Here is a 12489-nt window from a genome sequence, read left to right as displayed (position 1 = left end):
TTCATTGGCTGTGGTCAGTTGAGAGAGAGTTTGTAACGTCTTTTTTTTTTTTTTCTCAAAAAAAGAGAGACCCATGAGAGAAAAAAAAACGGAGCATCATTATTCTATCGTTATATCTTGTGTTGAAGTTTAATAATTATTTTAATTGATAAAATATAAGATATTGTTGATAAAGTTATTAATTATTTTAAATAAATCAAATAGTATTTCTTTTATATTGGAATTTGTCAACAATTTATATTTTTGGCCGAAAAAATTTGTACATCTAACCTGAAGATGATTTGTTTTGTCAACAAAAAAACATGGTAAGTTTATACATTGAATATTTACAAATATAGGTATGTGTTATTATAGAAAAATATAAAATCCATAGCTTTATGTAAGTACAATAATAATAACAACAACAATAACATAAATATAAGGCAAATGGAATCTCTAATGGAGTCAACAAACAAAAGTGAATCGATTTGAAATAATGGCAAAAGAAAACGCGAGTAGTATAGTTGGTATACGAGCGACAAATAAAAGCACTCAGCATGAGCGGCTTTATCCTTGTACAACTGTCAGACGTCTTAACACTCTCCTCTCTGCTAGTTTGGTACTTTGGTTTCCTTGTCATCCAATTTCTCTTTCTATATAATATAATAATAATAATATATTGCTTATTAAAATTATTATAATGTTATTTTAATTTTTAAAATAACACAAAATTATTATTGATTGATTGAATATATATATTTTTATCAGATGGACATGTTGATGCTAAAATATTTATCAAGAATATATCAGTAATCGTCAATGGCTGTCCAGGGAGCACTGAGGCAATCTATCCTCTGGTATACATAGCCAAGGTAAAAAGTTACATGGTGCCCATGAGACATGCTGCTTGATGCTATTGAGCATGTTGGTGATCCATTGCTTAACTTTTAAAACAAAAACGTTTGGCAAAGTTTGAGTGTATCTACAGCCTCTTAGTCATCATCATATTACACATAGTACAGGTAAAAAGCATCAATACTTTTTTTAAATATTGCTCCCAGTTGTAGATTTATTTATTTTTATCACTTGGCTAACTTGTTATCTTGTCATTACAAAGTTATTTCCTTATTGGCACTTTTCATTTTACAAGAAGGAAATTTTTCAGGATACCAAACAAGCAATTTTATTTTATTTATTTATTTTTGAAAAAAAAGGAAAGAAATTACCGTCGTGGCAAATAATAAATATTAGCACGCCCTGGCTAGACCCAGCGAACCACAGGTACATTCAGACATCCGCGCGCTCGGAAACGACTTGGATTAATTTTTTTTTTTTCTTTTTTTTTTTTTTTGTTGTGACTAAATAAAAAATTACAAGAAAAACAGTCGTCGTCCACTAGCTTCGGGTTTCTTTTTTTTTACTCGAGTGGAAATTGATTTTAAAATAATAATAAAAAATTGAAATTGATTTGTTTGATGATTATTTTAGTTTATCACTCAAGTTAATTACTTTTTTTTTCTTTCTCGATAAATTAAAATAATAATTATATTTAGTTTATTGAATATAAATTGAAGTTTGTGTGCGAAGGTGACAGTATAATTAATTCAAATATGGATTGCCTCTCTGACCTAATAATTAAATATTTAGACGTGAACTTTATTATATACGTTTCATTGCTCTAATTAATGTGTCAAATTTAAATTTATTTTTATAATATAATATAAAATTATTTATTCACAGTTATTCACAGTACATGTGCATATTGTACATTGGAAAAAATAAAAATAAAAATAAAAAGAAGAAGAGGATTAATAAACGGACGTACAAATAACTGGATATTATGCAAACATGATTGAGCCGATGCCAATGGGGCCAATGGGGTTGGCAGATGGCTCCGACATGTGGCATCATCCTCATCGTCTTGGTTGTCTTTGTCATCATCATCAATATCGTGATCGTCGTCGATGTCGCGGTCTCTTTTCGTACTTGATATCCCTCGCAGGATTATATTATACATACATACAAGGTAAGAAAAAAAAAAACAAAATAAATAAATAAATAAATATAAAAAACACACACAAAAACTAATTAAATAATAAAATACGTCAAAGATAGGTATATATATAAGGATAAAGAAAAATAAAATATAAGCAACTCCATCCGTTGGGGATGTTTGATTTCAATTAACATTATACAAATGAGTGTTGGCATAGAGAGGCTCGTTTGGTCTTGTTTGTTTGCCATTGCTTTTACTCAATTCCCCTCTCTAATTGGTTTATTTTTCTCTTTTTTTTATTTTTTTATTTTTTTTTTTCATCTTAAAAAAAGAGTCTCGAGTTTATTTATTGAGGGCTTAATTAACCAAGTTGATTCATATATACGTATATTGATTTTATATTTTTTATCAATAATATAATATTATTACAACACAATTATTTTTATTAATAAAAATATAAATTACTTATACATATGGAAACAATTTGTTGTAATGTATAGAAATATTTGTCAGTTGATTGATAATGCGTGACCAAATTGTTAGATCAGTATTGTTGTTGACATATATAATAATAATAATATTAATATCGATTTACCCATCATCATCATCATCATTCGAGGCTGATGCTTCTCTTCAACTGACTTTCCTGGTAAATAGCTAATTAGTTTGCTCAGAATATGCGTATATATATCCCTCATCATTACTGACAGCCTTTGTTGTTTAATATCAGTCTGTTTATACACATGTGGCTTTATTTCATTATTTTTAAATATTAATTATAATTACCAAAATACATTATATACATGTACAGATACATATATCATAATTATATACATTTTTTTTCTTTTATTTTTTGAATTTAAAATTTTAAAGCAACGTCTGTGTATATACGTTCAGTACAAGCTGTATAAGCCCCTATAAAATATCGTTATTTTTTATTTAATATAGACCAATTAAGACATAAATTAAATTTCATTAAACAAGATTAATAATGTTTAATTTTTCTTTGATAAACAACATACAGGTATTATTATTATTATATTTATATTTAATATCAAGATGTAACAAGAGAACAAGCAGCAGTTATTTGTCCCTCGACTTGTACCAACACTTGACAATAATTATAATTTTAATAAAAGCATATTAATATATATGCTTGTGTACCATATGGTAAATTTGAATTGAGGGGATTGAATAATGTCTAATTAATTTCAATGAGAACATAGGCACGCGGCCCATGTCCTCTTCTTTTCTTTTCTTCTCTCACCACCATCACCAACATCACCAACATTATTAGCTGACTGACTGGTTGACTGGTTGACTGATTGACTGACTGTGACTTGTATATATTCTCATGGGCAATATTGGACATGTACTCTCGCAAATAATTTTCATATCGCATATTGTCTTTACAAAGTTTATAGTTATTAAACTTTTAGACTGATCCACTTCAAGTGTCACGTGTCATTCAATATCAAATATATAATATATTTATTTACGTGTAATGCATATCAAGTGCATGTCTGTTGTTAATTCATTAGTCTACTAGTTATAATTATAATAATATACCTATATTTTATATAAATTCAATGATAAAAATTAAAAAGATTATCTCTCTCTCAGTGCAACTGATTTATTTATTTTTTTAAATATAAATATATATATATAAAATTTACATTTTCCTTTGAGGACATTTGGTTTTGCCCGCATTGATGGTCAAGTAGACAGGACGTAATAATATAATAGGGGCTCAAAGAAATTTTAATCATGTTTGCTGTTGAAACGTTACATTCACATATTATATACGGGCCTGAATTAACAATGATTTACTTGAACACATATTTTCTTTGATCAATCACCCAATTAATTGATTAATTAATTAATAATATCTATATTATATTATTTATTGAATTTTATTTCATTTTGTGTGAGCGAAGAAAACGAAAAAAAAAAAAAAGAAAAGAAAAAGTAGGATGAGAAAATGCACTGAAAATAGTAAAAAATAAAAAATAGTATAGCGAGTTAAGAAACACGAAAAAGCACTTTTGGAGCTGATGATGTGTCGCTGAGACGTTTGTCCCTTTTCCATTTGCCTCGTTTTGGATTATATTCGCTTGGACATTTGGCCACCTTCGGGAAAAACAATACATTAATTTTCTATTGTCTCTTTTAGTCAAGATCGATTGGATCCTTTCAATTTTTTATTTTTTTTAAATAAAAGCCAACTTGAATTATATTTTTATTATTAAAAAATAAAAACATTGTATATATAAAACGATGCGTCATAATCAGACGCGGTCAACTTACTTGTGGACTCTACGAAAACTCCTAGACTTAAGTTAATTATAAATAATTAGTAATTTTAATCAGATGACGCATGCGCATCTCAAGGGATACAAGCAAACCCTCTTAAGCCAAAGGCGACTCGTTTGGGGAAAGGAGGGTTGCTTGCTTGCTTGTGGTAAAAAAAAAATAATAAAAAAAAAACGTCATTCTGTCGCTCGCGGGTAAAAACCCATTCGCGCTTTTATTTTAATATAAAAAAAAAATAAACTTTTTAATAATAAAAAAGGTTCCACCTAATGGCATCTAATTAATTTAACGGAAAACTTATTTTTAATTCATTTAAAGTTTATCATCAAAATTACTCTTTTTTTTATTTTATTTTTCGACTTTTAAATATAATGATACTTTTTTAAATATATCATTATAATGATCATTCAAATTCACAATGAAATTTCGAGCAGAATATAAAAAAATACTGCAGATAAAACCCCCCTGCACTATAAAACAGATCATTCCCACAGTGTGTCGTCGGTCCATTCAAAAATCCCACACATTTTTGACTCGTCATCCCCCTCGCTCTTTTTTTTAAAATAATAATAATAATGAAATAATAGAAAAAAAAAGCGTAATTCGTTTAGTGTTGTTGAGCCACGTGCGGTGGAATGAAACTTTTAACTCGATATATTTATCGTGATTCGACTGGAATTTCATCAATACATCTCTATAATTAAATATCAATCAACTCTAAATAATAATAACAATAATAATTGGCTGGTTATCAGGGTTTTTTGATAGAAAAAAAAAAAAAAAAAGTAGATGTATAAATTTGTTTTTAAAAAGAATACATATGTGATGAGAAATTGCTTGGCTGACACAGGTCGAAATTCGATCCCTCTTGAAATGTGTATTGTACATTATTGTATTGTATCGTATTGTATATGCTGTAGATGTGATAGTAATCTCTATTATATATATATAGTTGTCGCGTTGACTATAATCTCCTCGTTTCTATTTTGCTTCGCGATATTTCGAATTAATTAATATGGCATCAGGTTTGGGGCTAATTTTAGAGCCAATACATATATACTGACCAATTGATGGTGCATTGACTTTCTCTTTTGTGTACATGTCATATCATGTAGGTACACAAATTAAACACCATTATATTTATGAAAAATATATTTTTTTTTTCTTTTTAAATTAAATTAAAATTTAAAATTAATTAATAAAATATATACCTATAGAATGTTTTTGTGAGTCTCGGTATAATTAATTATTAAATTAATTTGATTGACAATTTTTTAATTTCAAGTAGTATAGAGAGAGAGAGAGAGAGAGGAGGATTGCAGTAGCTAATTAATTATTAAAAAAAAAAAATAATTTATATACACACACTATAATAATCAAATAGATACAAGTTTTTTAAAAATCAATTTGGATATGACAGTTGAAAGAAGAGTAGGCAAATTGTAAGACGGGTGTGTCTAATGCGAATCGCATCCGGCAGAACGAGCGCATTCACGAGACACGCCAATTACATTCACGGGCACGCGACCACGCATTTACGCATAGATACTCTTGTAAAAAAATATAAATGTAATAAAGAACAAAAAAAAAAAAAAAGGTAGGGAATATTCAATTTTATATCCCCATATATATATATATATATAGCTATAGCTACTGAAACTCGTCAGGAAATGATTTTATTTTTGGTCTTTTTATTATCACTGCACCCGTAATCGAGCGCTCGTGCCACTGAAACCTCGTCCCTTCCGTTCAATTTTTTTTCATATTTATTTCTTTTCAATATGTTTTTATTATATACGCATCCAGTAGCTACAAGTTTTTTTTTTTTTGTCCATTCAAGTTATCGTTTCTTTTGCTTTTTTTCTTTCACTGTGTGTGTGATCAAGCGGAAACGGAAGTGTCCAAAAAATTTGGATGATATGACACTGTCGTATAATATATGGGACAAGTCGAAATGCATCGCCAAAAATGATTATGTTATTGTTTGTCAATTTATTTTTATCATATTGACAAGAAATAAAAATAAAAATAAAATCATGGGAAATGGCAATGGATCGAATATACAATAATAATATAGTTTTTAGTCATGCGAAGAATATAGAATATATAGATCTTTAGACAGTGAAATGCTTTTTTGAGAATAAAATGCAGATGCAGCCGGCAGATAAGAGCTGGAACGGCGTCAAGAAATAAAGGGCGGTGTTAGGGTGGCATCAGTCACAATTACATATATTGCATGTGCATGTGTACGTGTGAGTTAAGGTAAAATCAGGGGTGGATTATCGTATTGTATTATGGATGCCATGCGATGAGCAACAATCCGAAACTGATGCTCATTTATTAGGATTTCATGGCTGTGATAGTAGTCTCTCTCTGTCATATTATAATATGTCTGTTGTGTTGTATTAACGTCATCGTTTGCTTCTCTTATATTATTGGTGCCTTGAATAATATTTTGAGCTTGAAAAATTTAATTCAATGTAGTATTTAAGCTTGGGGTTGTCGTGGGAATTTTCCTCTCGTTTCATTTTTTTTTATCAATAAAAATGAGCTCTATTTTTTTGAGCCCTTGCACAATGATGACCAGCTATATTGATATTCTATTTTCGATAATAAAAAATAACTTTTTGACTCGGTTACTGGGTCAATGTATTTTTGATTCCACAAATAGTATAAAGCCAGTCTTTTTTTTTATTTATTTATGTTTGGTTATATTACTTTTGAAGGCATAAAAAAAAAAAATAGGAAATGCACTCTCTAACAGGATCATATAGTGTCATCATTATTAATAATATATGACTAAAGTGTTGTGCCATATATATTATCCTTTTTTTTTTGTTTGAAAAATAAAATAGATATTGTTTTATATAGTAAGTGAGCAAAGAGATATACAATCAATCTTCACTAGACTCTCTCTTTCATTTTCTTGGACAGTTAATTTAACTATATGGAAAAACTACTAGCACGTTGACCTTTTATCCAGCCGAGAGTTGCTCTGTGTAAACTAATGAAACTAGATTTTACAAAAAAAAAAATACACAGTTTTTTGTATAATAGAATAAATAAATAAGTTAAAAAAAAAAAAAAAAAACGTTATTTATAACGTCATAAAATAAATAAGTAGTGAAATTGAATTGGAGAATTTCAAAGTCACGAAAACGATTTAAAGAATCAACCGAAAGGTAAAATATTAAGTCCGAGCCAACTCTATAAATTTATATATATATATATATTTCGACTGGCAATCTTTCACAGTTAACGCTCTTCCTAATCGTATTCATTAAAGTACTCTCAATGCTTTTACACGCCTTTTCTTATTATATTACTTTTTCTTCATTCTTTCTTTATTATTACTATTATTATTATATATTCTTTTTTTTTTTCTTCAATACGAAACCAACGAAACGAAGACTTGAGGGCTTTTAAGCTCGCAACAATGCACAGATTTATAAACCCCATGGGAGTATTGTTATCGCTTGAGCAAGTGATTGAGACTAGCTTGTTGTTGTTGTTGTTTTTGTTGTAGTAGTAGCAATAGAGTAAAAGTGGTGGTGGTGATGGTAATGGTGGTTGTATGCTGGCATGGCTCACTTCGACACTTGCCGAATACCAAAAACTATTTCATTTATTTTATTTTTTATTTTTTTTTTTGCTGGGGTATTGTTGAAAAATCACGTTTATCTTGAGTTTAAATTAAATCATTGAGATTTTTAAGAGTATCAAATAAACTCTCAATTGCTTTTAAGACTTTTATTGATGAAACGTCATTTTCCGCAATAGAAAAAAAAGAATAGGAAAATAATTTTCCACAATATATATACCTATATATATTAAATTTTGAAAGAATAAAAAGATTATTATCACATTAAAAATGATGGAATTTAAAAGATTATAGATACAGATTGTTGGGTAATAGTCGTATATCATGTGATGAGGGATCGAGGGTAAGAGGGGGTGGTTGTGGATTGATAGTTTGATACAACACTGGGTGCTTTGTTAAACATTTGAGTTGAATTGGAATAAGAGGCGCGTGTGAAACCAAAATCCAAAGCGTAATGGCGCGGACAGGCTGTCGAGTCGCTTATCTGTGGTAACCACCATAGAAATCCTGGGGAATACATAACATTACTCTGTCGTTTAGATGATTGGTTGAGATTGCGGCTTGGCCTGTATCATTTATCCTTCTTACCAACCAACCAACCTACCAACCTACCATCTCTCCCCCATATACTTTATTCATTTTTTTTTTTTTTTTTTTATATATTTTTGTAATTTATTTTACGCTTTATTCTCGTTTCGATTTCATCACACACACACACACACACACACACACATGCATACATGTTACATTTGATCGCATCATATCATTGTCAATGACATTTTTTATCCCCCCTCGTTTTCTTTTCTTTATTTTGTTTTTGTTTTTTCTTTCAAATTCTCTGTTCTCAATTCTTGGACTATTCAGAATTCACAAGTTGGTTAGTTAGTGTGTATAACTGCAAAATGAAATGATAATAATAATAATAATAATAATAATAATAATAATAGTAGTAGTAGTAGTGGTATTATAGGGTTGCAATGTGTATATATATGGAAAAGGGTGAGCAGAGAGTAGAGTAGAGACGCCAGGCGAGGCACGTAATGGCGTGTCGGAGTTAACCGGTTGATAACCATCAGTTATAATTAACTCAGGCCAAGCAGCGAACAAGCCAACCCCGGTATAACTACCCCATCAGCCATCCAGCCAACCACCCACTCACCCATCTTTGCCTCTCTTAGTTTTCCTTTTCCTTTAGTCTTTATACTTGTGATGTACTTGTGTATATATAATATGGTGCCAACCATACACATAATAACTATATATACTGCGATGCGGAAGACATCGCCACTTGCTCAGCACAACACAACACAACACAACATTCTTGTCTTTATGTCTGCTTGCTTTTATGCTTCGATTATATGTATCTCTTTATCATTTTACATGACTCTTTTTATTTTTTAATTAAAAAAAAAAAAAAGCAATTTGTTTGAAAATATTTAATTAAAAATAATTTTGATATTTTCGTATTGATTATATTTGAGTAAAATAAAAAAATACATATGAAATTTATCAAGTGTTTTGATGTATTAGTTTATAGAAGTGTGAGAATTTAGGGTTATATGTTGAGCATAAAATGACTTTCAACTGGCAGCAGCGTGTATCTCTTACACAGTTTGGCTAATCCCCATTGTCACCCGGACATAATCCCGTAATGGATCGGCTTCGATCCAACAGTAGCCAACATTTATATACCATAGTGATGCTTCTATGCTTCTACTGCTACTGATCATGTATAATATCATATAATATAATATATCATTTTTTTATAAATGTCAAATGCCACTTAATAATAATATTAATTTGAAAAAAAAAACCAATTTATTTAATTATCGTTAATCATTTAAACAAATGTTTTTGCAATATAAATAAAATATACAAGGCCAGGAAGAAATGAAGAAAAAGAGAAAATAATAATGAGAAATCGTGTGCCAGTGCAATCATCGCCAAGTCTTTTAATTTCCTATATTGAACAAGTATAGGTATATACAATGATGGTGGTGGTGTATAATATATAAATAAGATGTGCAAGAATGTGTATGTGTAATAGATGAGATGAGAAAGTTTGTGTGCTTTCTAGCTTTATATTATATGTATATATATAGGCTTGCACAGGGTGGTAATTGGCTGTCAGGACTGCTTTCTTCCTGTTCCCTTTCTCTTCTTTACCTCATCATCTTGCTCGCACTCCTTTATAGTCGCATATCAGTTGGGCTCTACATATACATATATTATATTATATATAGCTATATATACATGCATGTACATTGTTACTATATATATCAACACAACAACAACAACAACAGCAACCACCACGACAATAACGACGAGAAAGACGACGACTTATATAGCAAGTGACTAGTTATATATATATATACCTATATAGCAACCAACAACCCCGAGAGAGATTGGTATCGCTTATAATTAACTTCTCCGTGCCACGAACCTACCACCGTTTCCATCGACGCCTGTTTGCCTACTTGGTGCACTCTATATAGGTATATAGTGGGTGGCACACGCGCCTCAAAAATACATTTTTTAAATTTTTGTTATTATTATTTATTGTTGAAAGTGCATCAATGATTTGTTTTTTAATTATTTTGTTTTATATAATTATCTCTTGTTTGTTTATTAGAACTGCATGAAAAATTAATTTAATTATTTTATGATTTTTATTTACTCGAGTCTGCTATATATATTCTTGAGAGATCCGAGGTAAAGAGGATTTTATTTGGTGACAAAAAGTGAAAACGACAGCAACAGCAGCAGTGGTAGTAGTGGTAGTAGTTGGAAAGAAATTGTAAGCTCTTTGAGTGTGAAGGATACGGGGTGGTGGTGGCAAAGATGAGAGTGAAAAAAAAAAGAAATATATATAAAAATAGTGTGACTGTCGCCTCGTTGCCTCAGTGAGATGCTAAAGCCAAGTCGGGTCAACTCGGCAATGGAAGAGTGAACCTCTCTCTGATGTCTAAGTAACATCCATTTCTATCTTTTTATTTTTTTTTTATTTATTTATATTTTGCTTTTTTGTTTTCCACTGCTTTTACTTTTCTTTGCTTTTTTTTTTGCCATAATATAAGTAGAGTGTATATTATATATATATACACACTCAACTTACTTTCCCATGCACTTGTTTATTGCTCGTAAATCTTTATTTCAAAATGTTTTTTTTTTTTTCATTTATTTGTTTGTTTATTTACATCTATTTGATATAATAACAAGAACAATTATAAATAACTGGACAATATAAAATAAATCTGATAGAGTTGGTCGCCTCTGATGTGGTGTACCTTTAACTAGTTTTTGAGGAGGTCATTGCAATTAATGTTTTCACATATATACTCTCTGTTGTACATGTATATAGCTAGCTAGCTCACTAGTTGGACTCTTTCATCCCTTGGCATAGTCATCGTCGACCAACCAACACTTGGCGCCGTCTCCAATATCCCGGACTATAGTCTCAGCCCCTTACCCTGATTCAAAACTTGTAATTACAAAAGGAGACTTGGCAATTATAATTGCCTTGTCTGATGATGTCCCTCAATCAGCCCCTTGTAATTATATACATGTAAGAAAAAACATTATTATTATTTAGCAATTAATAATTTAAATTAAAAATTTATTTATATATATACCTATATATATATGAAAAAAAATATTATGTAAATAATAAGATTACACTATTATTATTATTATGAGTTGTGTATCATTTGGTGGTTGTCGACATGCCACGTGAATGTGCAAACCTGGGTGGTAAATCGATTATTTAAATTAACCGAGACAAGTACAGTATTACATATATGTATATACTGAATATAGTGGAGTATATAGTATAACGACACACGGAGTAGTTGCCAACAAAGTTTTGTGGGTGGCTATATAGAATCATATAAAAAAAATTCCAAGGTATATAAATAAATGAGAAATGAAAAATGAAAAAGAAAAAAAAAGGTTGAAAAGGAGCGATAAGAGAGTAAAGACAAAGAGGTGAATAATATTATAAGTATCGAAAGCCACTACTGTACTTGTGAGACTTTGGTCAATTAAATGCAGGAAATTAGAGTTTTAATTATGCAGTCATTCAGAAAATTACATTGAAGGGGTGGATGGGTGGGTATATGCAGGCTTTTACTTTTATATCCTTATATATAAAAGATGAATAATAAGTTTTGTTCTTCAATGACTGTGCCATTTTTATAAATAAATATATCGACCATATATTAAAAATTATATTATTAATTTTTAACAAATAATAATAATAATTAGTAAAAAAAAAATAAAGCAAGCAAGCAAGAAAGAAAGAGTATATAGAATAATATATTATTATAATAAGGAAAAAAGCTTTGGGATAATGGTGAGTGTTAATTTTGAAAATGAAAATGGGAGATCCATCTTTCGACGCTCGGGAGTTTGTGAGTGAGAAGGAAGGCAGGCCTGATGGCGCACACCACTCGACTCGACTCGACACTTCATGGGCTCGCTCGACGCATTAGAGTAATGAATTAATTTCCATCTGCAGTCAACGTTACTACTTTGCTATACAGCCCATTCTTTCATTCAGCCAGTTTTTATTTTCAACTCTCTACTCATTACAGAGCTTTGT

This window comes from Aphidius gifuensis, linkage group LG5, assembly GCF_014905175.1.
Source record: "Aphidius gifuensis isolate YNYX2018 linkage group LG5, ASM1490517v1, whole genome shotgun sequence".
Taxonomy (NCBI): Eukaryota; Metazoa; Arthropoda; class Insecta; order Hymenoptera; family Braconidae; genus Aphidius; species Aphidius gifuensis.
The sequence above is the reverse complement of the archived record's forward strand: the minus strand, read 5'-3'. Positions refer to the sequence as shown.